Consider the following 19859-nt stretch of genomic DNA (forward strand, 5'->3'; position numbering starts at 1 on the left):
ATCAAACTCCTTGACTTGAATGAAAAACCTAGTCATCGGTCAGGGAGCTCTGGCAACTAACTGTTTAGCTCAGCCCCCTGCTGAGCGCCATGAATAAAAAGCATTCCAACATTAAAGCTGCAGATATCTCGAGGTTGTGTTGGACAAGCCCCATTGTATCAAACTGATTTGATATGTGAGAATCCAGATGACTGATTCATCTGGTATCCTAAAATTATTGTCCTGTACAACATCACAGATACATTGGGCCGTATTTTGCAACCCCTACAGGTACGTACGAGGTGCGAAGCGCATGTGCTAAAACCCGGAACTTGCGCTCTGTCAAGAAGCTTCTTGACAGATCATCTGCATCCCCGGGAAAAGGGCCTCCGCGGGTGGAGAGGTTGTTATTTGCCCAACTTCTGCCCGCTGAATGCCCGTGAAATTCCTACTCCTGGTAAAAGATAGAAAAATAAAATTATATCACTCAGTTATACATTAAAAACCCTGTCCAATAAGGTAAGTTTATTTTTAGCCCCGTTAAAATATATATTTTTTTCAAAAAATTAAATTTGTTTAAAATATTTAATTAAAAGGCATTTAAATATGTAATTTTAAAACATTTATTTCAAGTGTTCATGTATTTTTTAAGTGATCCCCATTCACACTTAAGGGGATTCCGTACGCAACTCCCATAAGTACGGCAGCACGGTGGCATAGTGGTTAGCACTGTTGTCTCACAGCGCCAGAGACCCGGGTTCGAATCCGGCCTCGGGCGGCTGTCTGTGTGGAGTTTGCACATTCTCCCCGTGTTTGCGTGGGTTTTCTCCGGGTGCTCCGGTTTCCTCCCACAGTCCAAAGATGTGCGGGTTAGGTTGATTGGCTATGATAAATTGACCCTTAGTGTTAGGGGGATTAAATACATGGGGTTACAGGGATAGGGTGGGATATGTGTTGGTGTAGGGGTTACGGGGATCGGGTGGGATATGTGTCGGTGCAGGCTCGATGGGCCGAAATGGCCTCTATCTGCACTGTGGGGTTTCTGTGAAGTATGAATGGGGATTCCCTTCTTTTATTGGTTGGGCCAGCCCACGTGATCACAGGGGCGCTTGCGAACCGCATGCGCCCCTGGGATACGTGGGCCTCTACCCGTGCGGACCCGGAGAGTCCCAGGAGCGCAATTCTCCGTACCTCCGGGACCACCAGGTAAATTTTACAGGTCGGAGGCATCTGCCCGCGGGAAGCCTCCAATCGCAAATTTTGGGCCATTGCGTTTTCTCTGATGGTTAATCCTTTTGTGAACTGAATTTAACTTAACGGCATAGTATAAATTGAACCAAAATCCCTTCCTGGTCAAATAGGCAAAAATCTTAAAACATTACAGCTTGGAAAAGAAAATTCCAGACCCATGCTCTGGAATTCCCTCCCTGAACCTCTCCACTTCCTCCTACAAGATCCTCCTTAAAACCCACCTTTTTGACCAAGGTTTTGGTCATCCTCCTTTGGCTTGGTGTCCGTTTTTTCTTCAGATTATGTCTCCGAAAACCCTGTGGCACATTTCTCTATGTTAGGGTGCCAAATAAGTGCAAGTTGATGTTGATAAACATCCCAATGAGAAAATGGCTTAAATCTCCAACAAAACATTTGAGATGACCTTGTGACGACATTAAAACCACCTCAGCTATTTCACATATTTTGATTTTATCCTAGATCATTAGCATTTAAAATCAATTGAAACACACTATGCAAATGTGAAAAACAAAGCATGGTCAAACAGAGAATAGTGAATACAAGCAACCTAGGAAAAGTTAAGAGGAGCTGCGCAAATAGCGGAGGAGTGCTTCATCAAATGAAGACTACTAGCATCCAAGCAAAGAACAGTCCACTTGTACTACAACAACTACTACACCCACTACAACTAGCATTTATATAGCACCTTTAACGTAGTAAACCATCCCAAGGTATAAATCAAAGAGCTCGTTGAAAGACCTGAAAAGGAGGAAACTATGATACAACAACTCAGATACAACAACTCAACAAGAGCTATTGCTATTTTTGGAAGAGATATGTATAATTGAAAATGGAAAGAAAGTAGCTATTCTATCAATGGTAGTACTGGATCCAATTTAAGTCATGTATTCATAGCAAACTACTTTTTGCTTAATCCGTGCAAACATGTGGAAGAGACCAAATGATTGAATCAAAAATCAGAAATTCATCATTATACCAAAAGGTTTCTCATGGAATGCAGTAATTACCAATTAGCTGGATTAGTCATGCAGAAAGTACTGCTAATTAGGATATTTGAAAAGAAGCAGTAACATTTTTTTGAAGGGTCTGCTTCATCATTTGGATTATATTTGGATTTTCAAAAGTCAGAGCATGTGCTGAAGGGTGACCCATGGTCTTTAAAATTCTGAAGGGGTTTGATATAGTAGAGATAGAGAATATGGGCAGGATTTTCATTGGGCCATGGAGGCGGGATTGGAGGCGTGTGGGGAGTTAAAATCTCGAAATTGGGGGGCACGAACCCATCCTGCCCCCAACCCACCTCCATGCTAGTTTCAAAGGAGGCAGATACCCGACCTGTGCTGGGACCCGCCTCCCCGAGGCGGGAAGGGGATTAGTGCCAATTAACTGCCTGTTAACTGGTAGTTAACAGGCAGTTTTTAGCCTAATCCCTATTTTTATTCCTGAAGTGTGGGATTCCTGACAGCTCCAAACCACGCCAAGTTAGCGAGGCGGGCCGTCGGGCTGAAGAACTTGGAGGGTTCGAATTGTCCGGTGTTCAGGTGAGTGATGGGCGCATGAGTGAAGAGGTAAGTGTGTTTGGTGTGTGTAAAGTGTTTAAAGAAGTTTTACTTACCTTTACAGCCTTCCTTCCTTCAGGTCTCGGGAGTCCTTTATCTCACCGGCACAGAAAGCAGAATGGCTGCGAGCTGTCAAAAGTTGCAGCATTCAGCTTTCTGTTCTGGAGAGATCTCTAAATCAGCCTGAGAGGAAGGAATTAACTTAGTGTACAGATTGTCAGTGTTTGACAGCTTCAAAGAGCTGTCAAATGCTGATATTTCATCGGTCAAAAGCTCTTGACAGATGAAATGTCAATCTGTGACATCACCTGTTGCCGGGTGGCCCTTAATTGGCCTGCTGAGCCCACTGGGCAGGCTCAACAAGATCAATCAAGTGAAAATCGCATGGGTTGGCCACAACTTGATGGAGGCGGGACTACACACCTCCAGAATCAAAATCCAGCCCTATGTCTCCCACCACCCACCCTCCCCCTCCCCCTCCCCCTCCCCACACCAGCCATGTAATCTCCTGAGAGGCAAACAAAAAGGGCTAAGAAGGGAAAAAATACTCTTGAAAATTCCTCTTCCACCCCCTCATGCGATCGAAACCAGTCCAGGAGATCACATGGACCAAGTGATATCTGTCCCTCTCCTTCCCCACCACCCCCACCCCACCTCAAGGAAAAATTGCATTTTTGTAACTATCTGTGCAAGCATACATCCAGCATGCAAGAGTAGATTGTCTAAAATTAATCTATGGTCCCCACCACAAACTCCGCTCCCTAGCCACTGACTCCATCTCTCAGCCTGGTCACTGTCTGAGGCTGAACCAGACCATTCGCAACCTAGGTGTCCTATTGTGACCCCGAGATGAGCTTCCGACCACATATCTGCTCCATCACCAAGGCAGCCTACTTCAAACTCCGTAACATTGTCCGTCTCCGCTCCTGCCTCAGCTCTTCTGGTGCTGAATCCCTCATCCATGCCTTTGTTACCTCTAGACTTGACTATTCCAATGCTCGCCTGGCCAGCCTCCCATCTTCACCCTCCATAAACTTGAGCTCATCCAAACCTCTGCTGCCCGTGTCCTAACTCGCACCAAGTCCCGTTCACCCATCACCCCTGCGCTTGCTGAACTACATTGGCTCCTGGTCCTACAACACCTCGATTTAAAAATTCTGATCCTTGTTTTTAAAACCCTCCATGGCCTCGCCCCATCCTATCTCTATTACTGCCTCCAGCCCTACAACCCTCCGAGATCTCTGCGCTTCTCCAATTCTGGCCTCTGGCCTATCCCCGATTTTCATCGCTCCACCATTGGCCACCGTGCCTTCAGCTGCCTCTGCCTGGGCCCTAAGCACTGGAATTCCTTCCCTAAGCCTCTCTACCTCCTCATTTAAGATGCTCCTTAAAACCTACCTCTTTGACCATGTTTTCCTGTCCTCATATCTCTATGCGGATCGGTATCAAATTTTGTTTTTATGACATTCCTGAGAAGCACCTTGGGATGTTACTGTTAAAGGTGCTACATAAATGCAAGCTAATCTCCACTAAATACATTAGCACATGTCTCAGCAGGAGCACCAAGCCTCAGCAAAATTACAATCAAAACAAATCTGACAATGTGGCCATAATAGCATAACTTTCCCCTCTACGGCTATGGCCTAGATACTAACATTGGCACAGAATGAAAGGAGGTGGGTCGGCTGGTCTAGGGCCAGAGTAAGCTTTTTGTTTCCTCTGAATATCTCCAACAAGGGACACTACTGTAATGATTTAATACCAGTGCAAGGAGTGCCTTTCCTTCCAATTTCAGAGTTGAATTTTAAAAATTCAAGCTGCCTTACATAGATTTGTATAAAATGACAGTGTAAGCTGGCTTTTGAATCACAGCAAGTTTTCACTGTCTTCATTAGCCCATTTACTACATTTCACAGGACACCCAGTGAAATATTGTCCCAGATATTCCTGTCAAAATAATGGTGAGGCTAACAGTGCCTGCAACTTCAGATGAGAGGGGCAGATGGGAGATTAAACTCAAATATCAAAAAGTTGGTGTCCGAATTGCGCAAAAATGGCATCTCGCTGTTTGGCTCATCATTGACACGCATTGAATGGCCTGAAGTTGCTGTATTTGTGCAGTAGATACGAACTAAACTCGCCACAGAAAGTTAAGTCTTGTCCATTCCACTTGTCTGTACCTTTTTAACAACGTGATAAGTGTTTATTACTGCCAATCAACCTCTCTGACACTGAAAATTAACTATTAAAAGTCTGGAGTCTCATTCCTTCAGGTTTTAATTGTCGTTGGAGATTTTAAAAATGTCACGTATAAAATTAAAAATGTTTTTTTTTTTTACTTTTGCTTTCTGTCTCTTTTCTCTCTCTTAATCCAATCTTTCTTTCCCTCTCTTTATTTCTCTTCCTGTACCTGATTTGACATTGAATTCACCCACTCTAATTTACTTTCTTCTCAGTTCTTGCGCTGTTAATTTCACAATCCTTCAATCTGATTGGTTAAGGAGATACACAGCTGCTTGTCCTGTTCGCTCAGGTTCAAAATGCCCTGTTTCCCTCATTGTGACGATATCAGCTCGCATTTTCAGCAACTTGGCGCACAAAAATTTAAAAAACCTTAACGTGCAAGGGCAAGTCTAACTAATGGCAGACTGCGTTAGATGCCCAGCTACAGCAAAATTTGGCCCATTATAAACCCTTATAGTTAATAATGGAAATGCTGCATAAAGATGATCAGATTGGATCTAATTGGGTGTTATACAGCTATGGTTGGATAGCCACCCTCAATTCTGCTGAGCTCCAATTATTAATACGCCAGAACTTTGACATTTTAGAGATCAGAAATGGACAGCAAATCACCATCAAATGAACAATTGGTGGGAAAAAAAAGTTAAACTATTACTACAGTCAGCATTGTTACTGCAAAATACTACCTGGATTGGTAGGATGTGGAGTTACACCTTCGATTCCCTGCTCCTGATCTCAGCTTTAACCCCACTGCAGCTTCTGACACACGCCATCTGCTTCCAATGCCTTGCCTCTGTTGTCCAGCTCTGTGGGATTGCCCTCATTTTAACCTATACATCACATCCGAATGGCAGATTTCCCTGTACTTTTTAACCTCTGACCTAGCTGATTTTTGCACACAGCACGTCACATCTACTGTGTGAGAATAAAGCTTTGCCAAAGTGCTATATTTATCTACTGTTCTTCTTCCAATGCAATGCTAATTCTTTCCAAACTGCAGAAAAAAATACCTGGCATACATTAATAGAAATAAATTAATACTCAAAGGATTAATTAAAATTAAATTAAATGACCTGCATTCATGCCTGTAATTTGTCCAAATTACTTAATATTTACATTCACAGCTAACTAGGAAGAGATTTATGTTGTGTTGTACATGTACATGGATCTATGTATTGTGCATACATTTAAGAAACATGAACAACAAGGAAGAGGTAGCTGCTCCGTACCGTCGCAAACACTGGAATATAAACTCAGGCTTCTCATTGATAGTGCCAGCTTTTGCCCAGCAATTCCACCATTTATTAGCTAACTAGCTGAAGTGCCCGGCGGTGCCGAGGCTTTTTCGAGGGCATGTTGTTGTTGGAAGAGAGAGAGAGAGAGCGACTGGGGGGGTGGGGGAGGGAGGGAGGGAGGGGGGAGGCTTTTTCGAGGGCATGTTGTTGTTGGAAGAGAGAGAGAGAGAGAGCGACTGGGGGGGGAGGGAGGGAGGGCGGGGGGGGAGGGAGGGAGGGCGGGAGGGAGGGAGGGCGGGGGGGAGGGGAGAGCGGGGGGGAAGGGAAGGGAAGAGGGGGGGAAGGGAAGGGAGGGAGAGGGGGGGAAGGGGGGAAAGGGAAGTGGGGGGGAGGGAGGGGAGGGGGGGGAGGGAGGGCGGGGGGCCCCCCCGAGGGTCGCGGCCCCCCCCCCCGAGGGTCGCGGCACCCCCCCCACCGAGGGTCGCGGCCCCCCCCGTGGGTCGCGCCCCCCACCCCCCCCCCCCGAGGTGAAGACCGCCGATTGCGGCTGTGCGAGACGGCTGGGGGGGCCGGTTGCCAGGGTGACGCTTGGCGCCCCCCCCCCCCGAGGGTCGCGGCCCCCCCCGTGGGTCGCGCCCCCCCCCCGAGGGTCGCAGCCCCCCCCCCCCGAGGTGAAGACCGCCGATTGCGGCTGTGCGAGACGGCCGGGGGGCCGGTTGCCAGGGTGACGGTTGCCAGGGTGACGCTTGACGCTCAGCAAGCCCCGCCCCCCGGCCGAGCCAGAGAGAGATGCCGCGTCTCAGCTCCTGCTGCGCGCGCACCCTAGCGGCGCTGGGCTGAGGCTCGGCCCTCCAGCCTTCGAGTGGGGCCGGGAGGTGCCTAGCTCGGGCGTGGGTGCGAAGGAGAAGCCGAGGCTTCGAGGCCTACCTGGAAAAACGGGGAAAGGTAGGAAAATTAATGAGATTAGATAAGTTAATTCGTTTCTAAATCATTTTTTTAAAAAACAATATGTGTTTTAAAATCAACGTTTTTTTTAAAGACGCAGAAAGCGGGAAAAAGAAAGGAAAAGTTTGGAATCAAGATGGCGGCGACTCACCTTGGTTCAGAACGATAAGGCCCGGCCACACACGCACCGATTGGCCCGGCGGCACACGCCAGCAACCCGGCGTACGATTGGTCGAGCTCGAGGTCACTCTGTCGCTAATGAGTGGATAATGAGATGCTAATGAGCGGAACGTTGAAGGTTTTTGGGATACCGCGGGCGCGATTTTAGCCCGGCCGAAACGTAAATACGCTTAAAACCGTCTCGGAAGCGTAAGCTTTCTTTGGAGGTAACGCGCGCGTAGGTACGCCCTGTAACTTTCGAGCGCATACCCAACAGACGCACACGCGATGACAGACAGAATGACAGACAGAAGTACTGATATATAAGATACACAATTCCTGCTCTAGTAATTATAGGGAGTGACTGTTGCAGATCCTTTGCACAAATGTGGATTATTAGCTACAGGTTGTAAAATGACAAACAAAGGCAATCTGAAAGGATGGAGATTGATCAGGAACAAAGACAAGGTTTAAATGGTTGGCTTTTCACGTCGTAACTACAATTTGTTTCTATTTATGTATAATCTAGAAATTTAAAAGGTCATTGCAAATCCTCAGATGTTAGAAGCAATACTGTACTTTGTGTATGTAACTGTAAAAACTAAATTAAAGCAGTGTCTACCCAAAGTCAATTTCTTTGAAATGTAGACAATGTGTCCTCAGATGCTTTATTTAAAACTCCTGCAGAATTTGCAATTTTTAAGACTTAAGACACAGGATATGCCTGTGGTGACACTGAAACCAAGTATTAAGCCAAGAACATGGAGTTCAACTGCATCATCTCACCAGCACAACCTCTGGCTGTGATCATCTTACATAGAACCTACAGCACAGAAACAAGTCATTCAGCCCAACTGGTCTATGCCAGTGTTTATACTCCACATGAGCCTCCTCCCGCACCAATTACCTCTTCCCACCCTGTCCCCATTTCGGTCTATACCCTTCTCCCTCATGTTAACTCAGCAGAGACCAAGGATTAAACCTTGGATCCACCTAACCTGTATGACTCAAAACCGCAGTAGGCATTAATCCACTGGGCCATCATGAGAGCAGTTAAAGATAGACAGACAGATCCTAGGGCACTACTCACAAAACTTTGAAGTTATGCTATTTTAAACTAGCATACAATATATAGTCAGAACCTCTGATTTATTGTTACTGAATTAGCAAAACTACATTTTATTGCAAAGTATTATGGGACTCGTCATTATTTCCAGGTTCTAATTAAGAGAGTTTGTCCATATTTTTGTGAAAATTGCAAATCAGTGACCTTGACTATTATATTTATTTAGTTACATACTTAATTTTAATGTCTTTTTTAAGCCCAGGTTACACAGAAAGATGTAGAGATGGTGTTCCAGGTAGATAAGAGGTGTGTAACAAGGACAGGGAAAGGGAGAGCATATGGTTTGTTGGTGTTGGGAGTGTGGTTTTGGAAGCACTGAAAGCTGGGTGCTGGAGTAGGGGAGTATTGCAGAGGTGGTCTCTGAATCAAGAGATGGGGTTATAGAGTAAAGAAGTGGTATGAGCAGAGTACTGGGTCTGCAAACATTTGGGCGGGGTGGATAAGTGTGGGAATACCGAGAGATCACAGAATCCTGGATTTAGGAGCAGGTGGACATAACAGATCTCATGCCACAGTTTGAAGAGGAGCAAGAAAGCTCTCCCAGTATCCTGGCCAACAATTCCAGCCGCCCCACCCCCACCCCCCCCACCCCTCACCACCAAAAAAACCAGATTAACTGGTCAGTTATCTCATTTACTATATGAAAAATGGCTACAGTTCAAAAAGTAATTTGTTGCATGCAACATTTTTTGCAATGTCCTGAAGTGTTGATAAGGCATTATATAAATGTAAATTATTTTTGTTAAAGAACAATGACAGTGGGCAAAAGCAATAAACATGGACCAGTAGGGAAATATGACTACCTTGTTACACCCTTGAGATTTTCACTTAAAAGACACCACAAGAGGGGTTTTAAGTGAAAAACATTTGATGTAGGTCTAACTCAGGGAAAAGTGTGCATTATATATATTAAAAATAAGAGAGGAGAAATATTGAATTCAACTTGAACCTGAACATGTACTCAGCCGAACCTGATCCAGCAAAATAAAACTCAGAGGTTCTTAGACTCACGATAATCAGAGAAGTGCTCTGAAACATTTCCATAATCAGCACTCCATGACACCTGCTGCACGCACTACAATGCACGGAGTCTCGTTATAGTTAGGAAGTTCTGGGAACTGGGAAGAGCATTATACCATGAACCTCAGGGGGTGGGTAAAAAAACAAAGATCACAACTACAAAGAGGAGCCCCTTTGAGAAAACAGCATATCATTTAGGAACATCAAAAAAGGAAAAACTCATACAAAGTAGTGACTCACAGACAAACAATCTCACATTGAAGCTTCATAAGAGTTAGAGAGTTACAGAATGAATGGCTTTAAGATGTTTTACTGAAATGACCAGATTCAGTATCACAGAACAGATTTAAATATCAATTAAGAACACAGATGCAGTGCCTCTAACTAGAAACAGGTCACTCAGAACGCAAAGCCTCACTGTGTTCGGTGAAGCACAATGCTCAATTGTGAGCACATGTTGTGAAGGGGCTACCTTAGTCTGCAATTGAAACCAGGAGCTGGAAGTGGCTTGCACTGTGCAGTCAAACAGGCCATCTCCAGATCATAAACCTCTTAGTGAAATATTACCCGAAACTTCTTCTGATGCACAATGTCTTCATGCTTTCAACTGTAAATATTTGACAAATGGGATGTCATAGCTATTGCTTTCAATTTGCTGCGGTTTTGAAAATTGTAGAAATAAACCATGTTCAGACAGAATTGAGTGGTACACGTTTTGGAATGAATACACGGTACAAATATGTAGTCGGTGGGAAAATAAACATTTCACTTAAGAATTTAACATCAAAATGACTTATTAACAAGATGGACACAAATAACAACTGGTTTTAGGCTTTCGATTTCTATTGACTTCAATTAAATTTGCTACCAATATAAAACTTGAATCTGGGTCAAATGAAAACTCAAAAGTTCTACTGGTTAGTTAATGAAACGAGCAATTTTTTATCTCATCGTTTCTGGTTTCCATTAACTATGATTCTGTATTTCATAGTAACAGGGTAATCCATTCTGTCCACTTCTTGCACCATTTCCAAGTTTCTATACTGCTCTATCCTCCTGACCGGATCATTAGAACTTTAAACATTGCAAGTTAGAAAAGATGACTTAACGTGGGCTATGATTAACCTCTCCATAAATTTCAGCAAAACACATGTAAAAGTGGGCGTCAATAGAAAAACCTAATATTTATCTGCATGCTCCGTTTAGCGAAAAATTAGTAAAAAGTTAGTTTTCAATATTCAGACCTTCAAGATCAATAATAAGGAATTTGTGCAGCATTCTGCATCTGCCGTCAAATCAAAAAAAGTATTTTACTCCAAGTCAGACTCAGCAGAAGTGAGTTTAACAAAGGAGAAGAATTTGAAGCATCACCACAGCAGAGTCAAAAGTGAATAGTACAGAGTTTTTTTGGGGTCAGAGAGCATAGCATTCATTAGTAGGTATCTCACAGGAAGACAGAGGGTATAGTGGGTACAATGTTAGACAGAAGGCCTACTGCACCAAAGGTAGCTACCTGAGCATAATAAGATGAACAAAGCATGAAGAGGCTCAGGTTCAGCAAGAAGGCACTGATGGAGATGTGTCAACTATTCCAATGAAGACCTGCAGGGACAGTCAAGCATCTGCAATGAACTACCAGTAGCAGTTGTGCATGTGTCTGAAGTGTGCCCTTAGTTGAAGAAATAGCACCAGTCGCTGGCTGTACAGTCAACTGGCAAGCTGCAAGGGATATAGAAGGTATGTAATAAACTGATTCATCGGCATCAGTGCAAGGGATCCACTTTGGTGGACTCATTGCTTTCAGAAGCAGTGCCAAATGTGTAGGACTATGTGATGGGACAGAACTGATGCTGACATGAATCTCAACTGGCTGCTCCTGTGCTAATCTCTGCCTGCCATTGCTTGAGGGCATGTCCCCAAGGCCCACCGATCTTTGTACAGAACAATAGCATCTACAGTTCTCAGGCTCCCTCAGTCATGGTTGTCTGCATCTGTCCATCAAGAAAGTTAAAGCTGCCAAAGCCCAAAGCCTCTATAGCAGAAGTGGGAACATTCACGAAAGATGCTCCCACCATGCCTACTGTCTACGCATCTGGAGGTCTCTGCTCGAAGATGCCACTGAGTGTCAGCTGTGGCTCAGTTGGTAGCACTCTCGCCTCTTGAGTTAGAAAGTTGTGGGTTCAAATCCCACGCCAGAGATTTGAGCATAAAAACCTTTTTCTGCATTGGCATTAATTAAATTGCATTCTCGGAAATCATACATTTTAAAAGAGGAAAGTACGGCCCTGCTTAGCAGCAAGACTGATTTAAAATGCACATAATGCAACACTTATTTCGCTCGGTAATAAAAATGCTTTTTTTAAATTTTTTAAAAAGTCTTTACTATGTATTTGCTGGACCTTAGAGACTAAGACCAACAGGGTTCAAATCACTGGTGTGAATACATTGATTGTCATTACCCAATCACAGCCAAAAATGATCCTCAAGACAGTATTGAGGTAGACAAGGTGCATCAGATGGGAGGGGAGGGTCATCAATTCTAATGGAACAAAGACGATTTACTTCAAATAATAAATCAGGACTATGAAGATATTTAGACCTACTCTTACTGGAATATTTTGCTTTTGTTTTAGTGTTTAATTCATTGTCACTTCTCTTCCAGAATGCCCACCTTGAAGAAGTTCTGCTCTTCTCTCCGATGGGATTTCTGTTTCTTTTACCTTGTTCACCTTCATTACTTTCTGTTCCCTGCTCGTGTTTGATCAGGTATCTACTAAGTCACTTTCACAACCACATCTCTTTGCTCAGCAGTGCAGTATTTTGCTCACTGGAATTCAACACGGTGAACTTGGCCTCCCAGTTTGTTTTGCTAACTCAATTAAGTCTTCACCTAACTCTGCTAGAAATTCCAAACATCAGAATCTAATCTAATTTTAAATAAAAATATTATGGTATTCCAAGAAGGGCAATTCCTAGATAGTCCCCCGCCCTGCAATGTACATCATGCTGAGATACAAGGGAGGCATGGGAAATGCTTTGAAGTGCCTTATGAGGTTTCATTATTTTAATGTCACCTTGAGCCAGAAGAGGCTTAAAAATATATGAATGGTAAATTAAAAATAACATGTTCATATTACATTTTAGCAACAGCACCTCCTTGATGAGGAGGCAAATACAATAGTGAATCAATGGACACGTATGGAGCTTCAGCATGTCTTACAATAGCGTCCTCCATTGAATTTTGCATGGCTAAAAACCACACAATCTAATAAGCTGTAAGTAAACGGGGGGAGAACGGAAGGGTGAGTTGCTGCATCTGATGAATCTGATACTCAGTACTAATTATCCGTGCGATTCTTACATAGCGTTTGCTCCGAACAGATTCCTATCTGATTAGGTTGGTTAAATTGATAATTATTACAATGATTTCACAGCAAAAAATATTCACACTCAATCAGATCACACGGGTTTTGTTACAAGCAGAGTCACCTCTCAAGTACAACAGCTAAAATGCAGTGCAAGCTTTTTACCAACTGAAACAGTGGCTTAAATACAAAAGCGAGTGCAATCAACATGTACTCGATATTGTACAATGTATTTATAGTAAGGAACTAGAATTAAAAATATGACCTTTACCAGGCACTAGTGATGAGTCAGCAGTGGCAAAGATCCAAAGGCACAGATTCCAACAAATTAGACGTGCATCACCACGCTGAGTGTCCAATTTCCCTGTGCATGGGTGAGAAGATGCATTAGGAGAACAAACCTTTTATATTCCAATTGTGTACCCAAAGGTCAGGTTACTTAATGGATTAGTAATTGGATCTTCGGAGATCTAAAGATTTATTTCTAACAAATTTTTCACAAAACACTACTTTGAATCAATTTATCTGACACACATCTACCAAAAAGATAAAGGAAAATATATTTTTTAACAATACTCCCCCCCTATCTACTGGAAAGTCGGTCTGGGTTTTAAAAAGAGGGGGTATTCCACTATGGAACTAAATATCCCAGGGGAGATTTTTCACTTCTGTGCTGCCAAACCTATAATTTTCCACCTATTAAAAAAAGACAGAAAAATCACAGGCTGGGGAGTGCAGCAGCATAAAATCACTGCCACATTTTTAGCAAATTTGGCGGAGGGGTGAAGAGAGAGAGAGAAAAGTGATACACTGGTCAGCATAACAACTAGACACAATTCTCATGAAATTGACCCTTACAGATACAGTAGAAAATCACAAGGGAATTTATCGCAAAGGTGAACTCCCGACCCTTTCCACGGACTGATGCATGATTTAGGATCATGGCTCAGCGACTGTGTTCGAACCTTTGCACACCTAGTAAGAGGGCAAGGTGCCAACACTATCCGAGAAAGAAGTGTGCGGGCAGGAGGAAGTTTTACGACTGACATTCTGTATGGACCTTCTGGACCAATAGAGAATGCGCAGGTGCAACTCCAGCAGCTCGTGCCCCTGACATAAACCTTAAGGTATGACTGAAGTGGCAGCAACGTCTGTGGTGTTGACCCGGGAGGAATTTTAATCTTAAAAAAAAACAGGTGGGTTGGGGTCGTGTGGGAAATTACAGTGTTAAAAATCAGAATCCAATCCACCCACTTCTGGTTTTAACAGAGGCGGGGCGGGTTGCCAACCCGCTCCCGGGAGGCGAGTTGTCTATTTAAATATTAAAATGGCCCGGATTTTCCGATCAGAGGCTTCCTGCGTGCGGATGCCTCTGATCGGGAAAAATCTACGAACTTACCTGCTGGCTCTGTAGGTCCCGAGACTGCCAATCCTGGGCCTCTTCTGGTGCGTGGGCACAGAGGCCCAGGTATCCCAGGGGCGCAGGCGGTTCACAAGCGTCCCTGGGATCACGTGGGCCATAGGGAACCAATCAAAGAAGGGAATTCCCGTGCACACTTTTGACAGGTCTCTCCGCATAGATCTGTCAAAAGTGTGAATGGGGATCACTTAAAAAAGTTAAACATTAAATATATTTTTTTTTAAATCATGGCCTAGAAATTCAGTATAGCCAGTTTTGGGGCGGTAAAGTCAGGCTGGCGCTAAAGTTTGCGCCCGGCGCAAAGTCGAGGGCACTTCGCCGATATTCAGTAGCTTCGCCCTAAGAGGTTGCTGGAGCGCTAAAACTGGCGATGCACGACTATCTTTAGGCGCTAAGCCAGCGGTGCTGAGGGATAGCGCCGAGGCCGGGCGCAGCGCAGGTGCGGTCATTTCTTGATTGACAGCAGACACCGTGGCGCCGGCCAGCTCTTAAAGGGGGAAGGGTCGACTTGGTCTGCTGCAACGGCCTGCACACTGCAGCCTTCCAGCTAGGCCTGAACACTGCTGGTGAGCAGAAGGAGCCATGGCAACGGTACAGAAGGCCCGTGAGCGTGCCCTGCGCTTCTCAGCCCATGACTTGAAGGTGATGGTGACGGCCTTGGAGAAGAGACAGCACATCTTGTTCCCGGACACTGGCAGGAAGCCTCCCACCAGCGTCTATAGGAAAGCCTGGAGGGAGGTCGCCCGCAGGGTGTCGGCCACCGGCGATGCCCCCAGGGACAATGTCCAATGCCGGAAGAAGTTTAATGACCTGACCAGGATTGTCAGGGTGAGTACCCTTTCCAGTCTCCTCCTCATCCTTGCATGTACACCTGACATGATGGGCAAAGGGACCTGAAAGCCCTAATGGCCAGCCCTCAGCCAGCAGCTATGGGACAGTCATGAACATCAATTGCACATTCTGCACTTTACACCATGGGAGGCAGTGCACACCACATCAGGGCTACACACTGGCCAAGCTATTCCACCATGGGAGGCAGTGCACACCACATCAGGGCTACACACTGGCCAAGCTATTCCACCATGGGAGGCAGTGCACACCACATCAGGGCTACACACTGGCCAAGCTATTCCACCATGGGAGGCAGTGCACACCACATCAGGGCTACACACCGTACTTACAGGCCGTCCTTTCTCTTGCAGGCAAAACTTGCAAACAACCGAAGGCACCAGGAGGAGACCGGGGGAGGCCGCCCCCAGATCCAGGAGCTCACTCCCCTGGAGGAGCGCGTGAGTCGCCTCATGGGAGCCCTGGTGATTGGGCCCGTCGCCTGTGGAGATGCCGACCCTCTTCTGGGCCACAATGGTAAGGACATCACCTTTTGGACCTCTCTCGTCGCACTTGCGCATCCGATCTACCTCCTTTGCCACTTTCCGACCAATGCGCTGAATGCCACCAGTCATGCCTCCCTCGCTGACGCCCTCTCCTCACTCTAAAGCTACTCTTGTGCCTTCCTGCTTTCAGCTGGTGACGAGGAGCTCCCTGAAGCTGCCAGTGACAGCCCCTCCGAAGAGGAGGAGGAGGAGGAGGAGGAAGAGGAAGGCGGACCATCAGGGCAGCACTCAGGTCCGGCTGCAGATGCCGAAGTAGTGGACACGTCTTCCCTGGAGGAGAGCCTGGAGGAAGTGTCGGAGGGGAGTGGAGCTGCTGGGACCAGTGGCGTCCAGCAACCCAGGAGGGCTGCGGTTGGTCCGCGGCCTTCCCCCCAGAGGGGGGAAGGATCGGAGGGGAGTGCAGTTGCTGGGCCCAGTCGCCACCGGCAACGTGGCAAGGGTCGGCCAGCTTGGCCCCCTGCTCCCCAGCGGGCGAGTCCGGACTCCAGTCCGGACACGTTCAACTCAGAGGAGGCGCGCCACCTCGATCAAATGGCCTAGGATTCGGATCGCCGGCACACCGAGCTGATGGGGGTAGTGGCACGGATGCTTGAGGCGATCGAGTCCCTGGCTAGTAGTGTGCGCGAGTTCGGGGCCTCACATGCCGCGAGTGGCCGGCTGATCAGTGATGCCGTCCAGACAATGGCTGCTCTGTTGCGGTCGCAGACCAGGGCAACAGGGGCACTCACTGCTGCCACACGCGCTGCGTCAGCCAGGCATCGCCTGGACACCCGCCGCGCTGCAGCAGCACAGCGGGCTGCCCTTCGGCAGATTGGTGCGCATGCTGCAGTGCGGGCCCGGGCGAGTGCCACATCACCAGCCAGTGCCTCCCATCCGCCAGATTGCACACATTCCTCCAGCCGTCACCGCCACTCCCCCAGTGGAGCCTCAACGGCAAGCGGCTGCGAATGATGTTGGCCAGGCACAGCTGCGCCAATCACCAGCCGGCCCCTCGAGGGCCAAACCCCGTCTAGGCCGCCCCCCAAGGGCATCTGCCGGAAGGACATCTGACCCTCAGGAGCCTTCCCCCAGCCTCGCAGCAGCCACTGGGCAGAGCTTGCGGAGGAGCAGCAGGCCGGGCAGGGGCCCCAAAAGGCTCGACAAGGTCTCGGCCTCGCGGCCCAATAAGTAGACGGTGTGGCCAAGTGTTATTTTATATGGCGATGCCTATGTTTCTTTTGGGGATGGTTGTTTTGTTTCTGGGGATGTTTTTTGGGTTAAGGCCGAGGATGAAGGCCATTTTTGTCCAAATGTTCAGTTATTCCTCCCCAGGTTGTGGGAGTGAGTCATTTGATGTACTGTTTTTTGGGGCCGTTGAATGTTTCTGGGTTTCACGTGGGAAGGGGTTTCATTTGTCTAAAATAAAGATTTCTCTTTATTCAGAGAGTGTCCATGTTTGTTGTTGTAAGTGTTTGTTGCCTTCGCCGGCTGAGGGCTTGCGGAGCGGCTGCGTTCATGTTCCTTTATGGCCACGAGGCATTCCCTGACAGGGGGCTTAGAAGTGACGTTCAATAAGCCGCCGACTGACGGCCCTTGGACCTTCTCGCTCCCTCCTGGGATGGTACTCCTCCTCCTCCTGCTCCTCCTCCTGAGGTGGTGGTCCAACGTGAGGTGGCAGTGCCTGAGTCCTGCGGAGAGCCAGGTTGTGCAGCATGCAGCAAACAACGACGAATTGGGAGACTCGGTCCGGCGAATACTGCAGAGATCCGCCGGAACGATCCAGGCAGCGGAACCGCTGCTTGAGGACGCCAATTGTTTGCTTGATTATGTTCCTCCTCGCTTGATGACTCTCGTTGTATGCCTCTTCAGCAGGGGTCCTGGGCGCGCGGAGCGGGGTCATGAGCCAGGTACACAAAGGATAGCCTTTGTCCCCGAGAAGCCATCCTCTTGGGGGAGGCTGTGCCTCGAACATGTCACGCACAGTTGTCTGCCGCAGGATAAAGGCATCGTGGCTGCTGCCTGGAAAGTGGGCATTGACAGCTAGGATGCGCTGCTTGTGGTCACACACCAGCTGCACATTGAGGGAATGGTAGCCCTTCCGGTTGCGGTAATCCTCGGCATGCTCCACAGGTGCCCGCAAAGCCACATGCGTACAGTCAATGGCGCCCTGCACCAAGGGGAAGGCCGCGAATCTTGCAAATCCCAGTGCACGCTGATGCTGCCTCTCCAGGGCCATGGGGAAGGAGATGAATTGGCGTCTCCTTCTGAAAAGGGCATCGGTCACCTGGCGGATGCAGCAATGCACGGCGAACTGGGATATGTTAGCAATGTCCCCAGCAGCGGATTGGAAGGAGCCGGTGGCATAGAAGTTCAAGGCCACCGTCACCTTCGCGTCCACCGACAGAGACGTCCTGCTCCTGAGCTTTGGACGCAGATCTCTGCGAAGCAGATGGCAGATCTCTGCAACCACCTCCTTTCGGAATCTCAGCCTTTTTACACATCGCGCACCACTCATGTTGAGGTAGGAGCGCTGCTGGCGGTATGCCCTGACTGGGTAAGGCCTATGTTGCCGACGCCTGTTGCCCCCTCTGCGTCTAGCCAGGGCTGCCCCCCTCACCCCGCGTCTGCGAGCCCTACGGACATGACGCTGAAACTCAGCGTTGGCACCCCATGCAGCCCCCATAATATGCTGCCAAACAGTCAAATATCCAAGAGGCCACTTGCAACGCTCTGGCCTGAAGCCAAAAATACCTGAGCTAGTGTTGGCCCAAACCAGAAAGCTCTCTTCCTTGGTCTCTCTCCAGAAATCCGTTGCACAAGAGTGTTTGCCGCAAAATGGCTGCCCTTTATAGTGCAGGGTAAGTGCCCTTTAATTTGCGCTCCCCGGGGCCCGCGTCGGCTCTGTTGCGTTCCACTAAACAAGCGTTCGGGCCGCCGGCCGCACAATGGGGCGGTCCCACTGAAGTTCTGGATCGGGGCGCGCAAAGGGCGTTGCACGAGGATATGACGTCATTTTCTGCATGCGCAGGTGAGCGCGCGCTAAGACTTTGCGCCGGTGCTAAATGTCTACTTAATTTGGGGCGAGGTGCAGATCGCGCTGCGCCCGGACGCTACACGCATAGCGCCCGAAATTCACTTCTCTTAAGGCGCTAACGGCTGGCGCAACCAACTGAATTTCTAGGCCCATGTATTTAAAATTAATTAAATTAAATGTTTTAAACAAAAATCTAATTTTTGGGAAAAAAAATTAAAGTTTTTTTTACGGGGCTAAAAATAAACTTACCTTTTTTAAAAAAGTATTTTTAAATTATAAATGAGTGAGAATTTTTTTTTTTTTACTTTTTCAAACTCTTATGCTGGTAAAAGCAGGCCTTACGCTTTTACCAGTCGTAAGATTTTTAAAGGTTTTCAGTGGGCGGAGGTTCTGCAGAAAGTAGAACTCTCCACCCGCAGAGGCCCTTCTCCAGGGCAGGCGGATGATCTGTCAAGAGAATGCTTAACAGATCGGCAGTGCCGGTTTTCAGCACATGCGCTTCGCATGCCTGAAACCGGCACTTGCAAGGCCCCTACGGGTGAGTACACAGCTCATACACACCCGTGGGGGTCGGTAAATCCGGCCCAATAAGAACATAAGAAATAGGAGCAGGAGTAGGCCATTCGGCCCTTCGAGCCTGCTCCAACATTCAATGAGATCATGGCTGATCTTCTGCCTCAACTCCATTCACCGGCCCTATCACCATATCCCCATGCCTTTACTAGTCAGAAAGCTATCGACTTCTGTTTTGAATATACCCAATGACTAAGCCTCCACAGCCTTCTGGGGTAGAGAATTCCAAAGATTCACCACCCTCTGTGTGAAGAAATTACTTCTCATCTCAGTCCTGAATGGCCTACCCTTTATCCTCAGGCTGTGGCCCCTGGTTCCAGACTCCCCAGCCAAGGGAAACATTCTCCCAGCATCCACCCTATCAAGCCCTGTAATAATTTTGTATGCTTCAATGAGATCCCCTCTCATTCTTCTGAATTTAAGAGAATACAGGCCTAGTTTACTCAATCTCTTCTCATACGACAGTCCCGCCATCCCAGGAATCAATCTTGTGAACCTTCGTTGCACTCCCTCTATGGCAAGTATATCCTTCCTTAGGTAAGGAGACCAAAATTGTACACAGTACTCCAGGTGTGG

The 19859-nt window shown here is 47.2% G+C and overlaps 1 protein-coding gene across 1 annotated transcript in view; it reads right to left on the reverse strand.

The window, feature by feature from the left end:
- LOC147121857 (uncharacterized) overlaps positions 1-14360 on the reverse strand; it is a 50628-nt gene extending 36268 nt beyond the window's left edge. Inside the window, exons 1-2 of the mRNA XM_085978012.1 lie at positions 14283-14360; positions 13155-13247 (exon numbers count right to left, since the gene is read on the reverse strand). The gene's annotated coding sequence lies outside the window, so the exon portion shown is untranslated. The remainder of the gene's footprint in view (positions 1-13154; positions 13248-14282) is intronic.
- Positions 14361-19859: the final 5499 nt, after the last annotated feature.

The sequence above is a fragment of the Somniosus microcephalus genome, chromosome 3 (genome assembly GCF_052327205.1).
Source record: "Somniosus microcephalus isolate GS21.2 chromosome 3, FLI_Smic_1.0, whole genome shotgun sequence".
Lineage (NCBI taxonomy): Eukaryota > Metazoa > Chordata > Chondrichthyes > Squaliformes > Somniosidae > Somniosus > Somniosus microcephalus.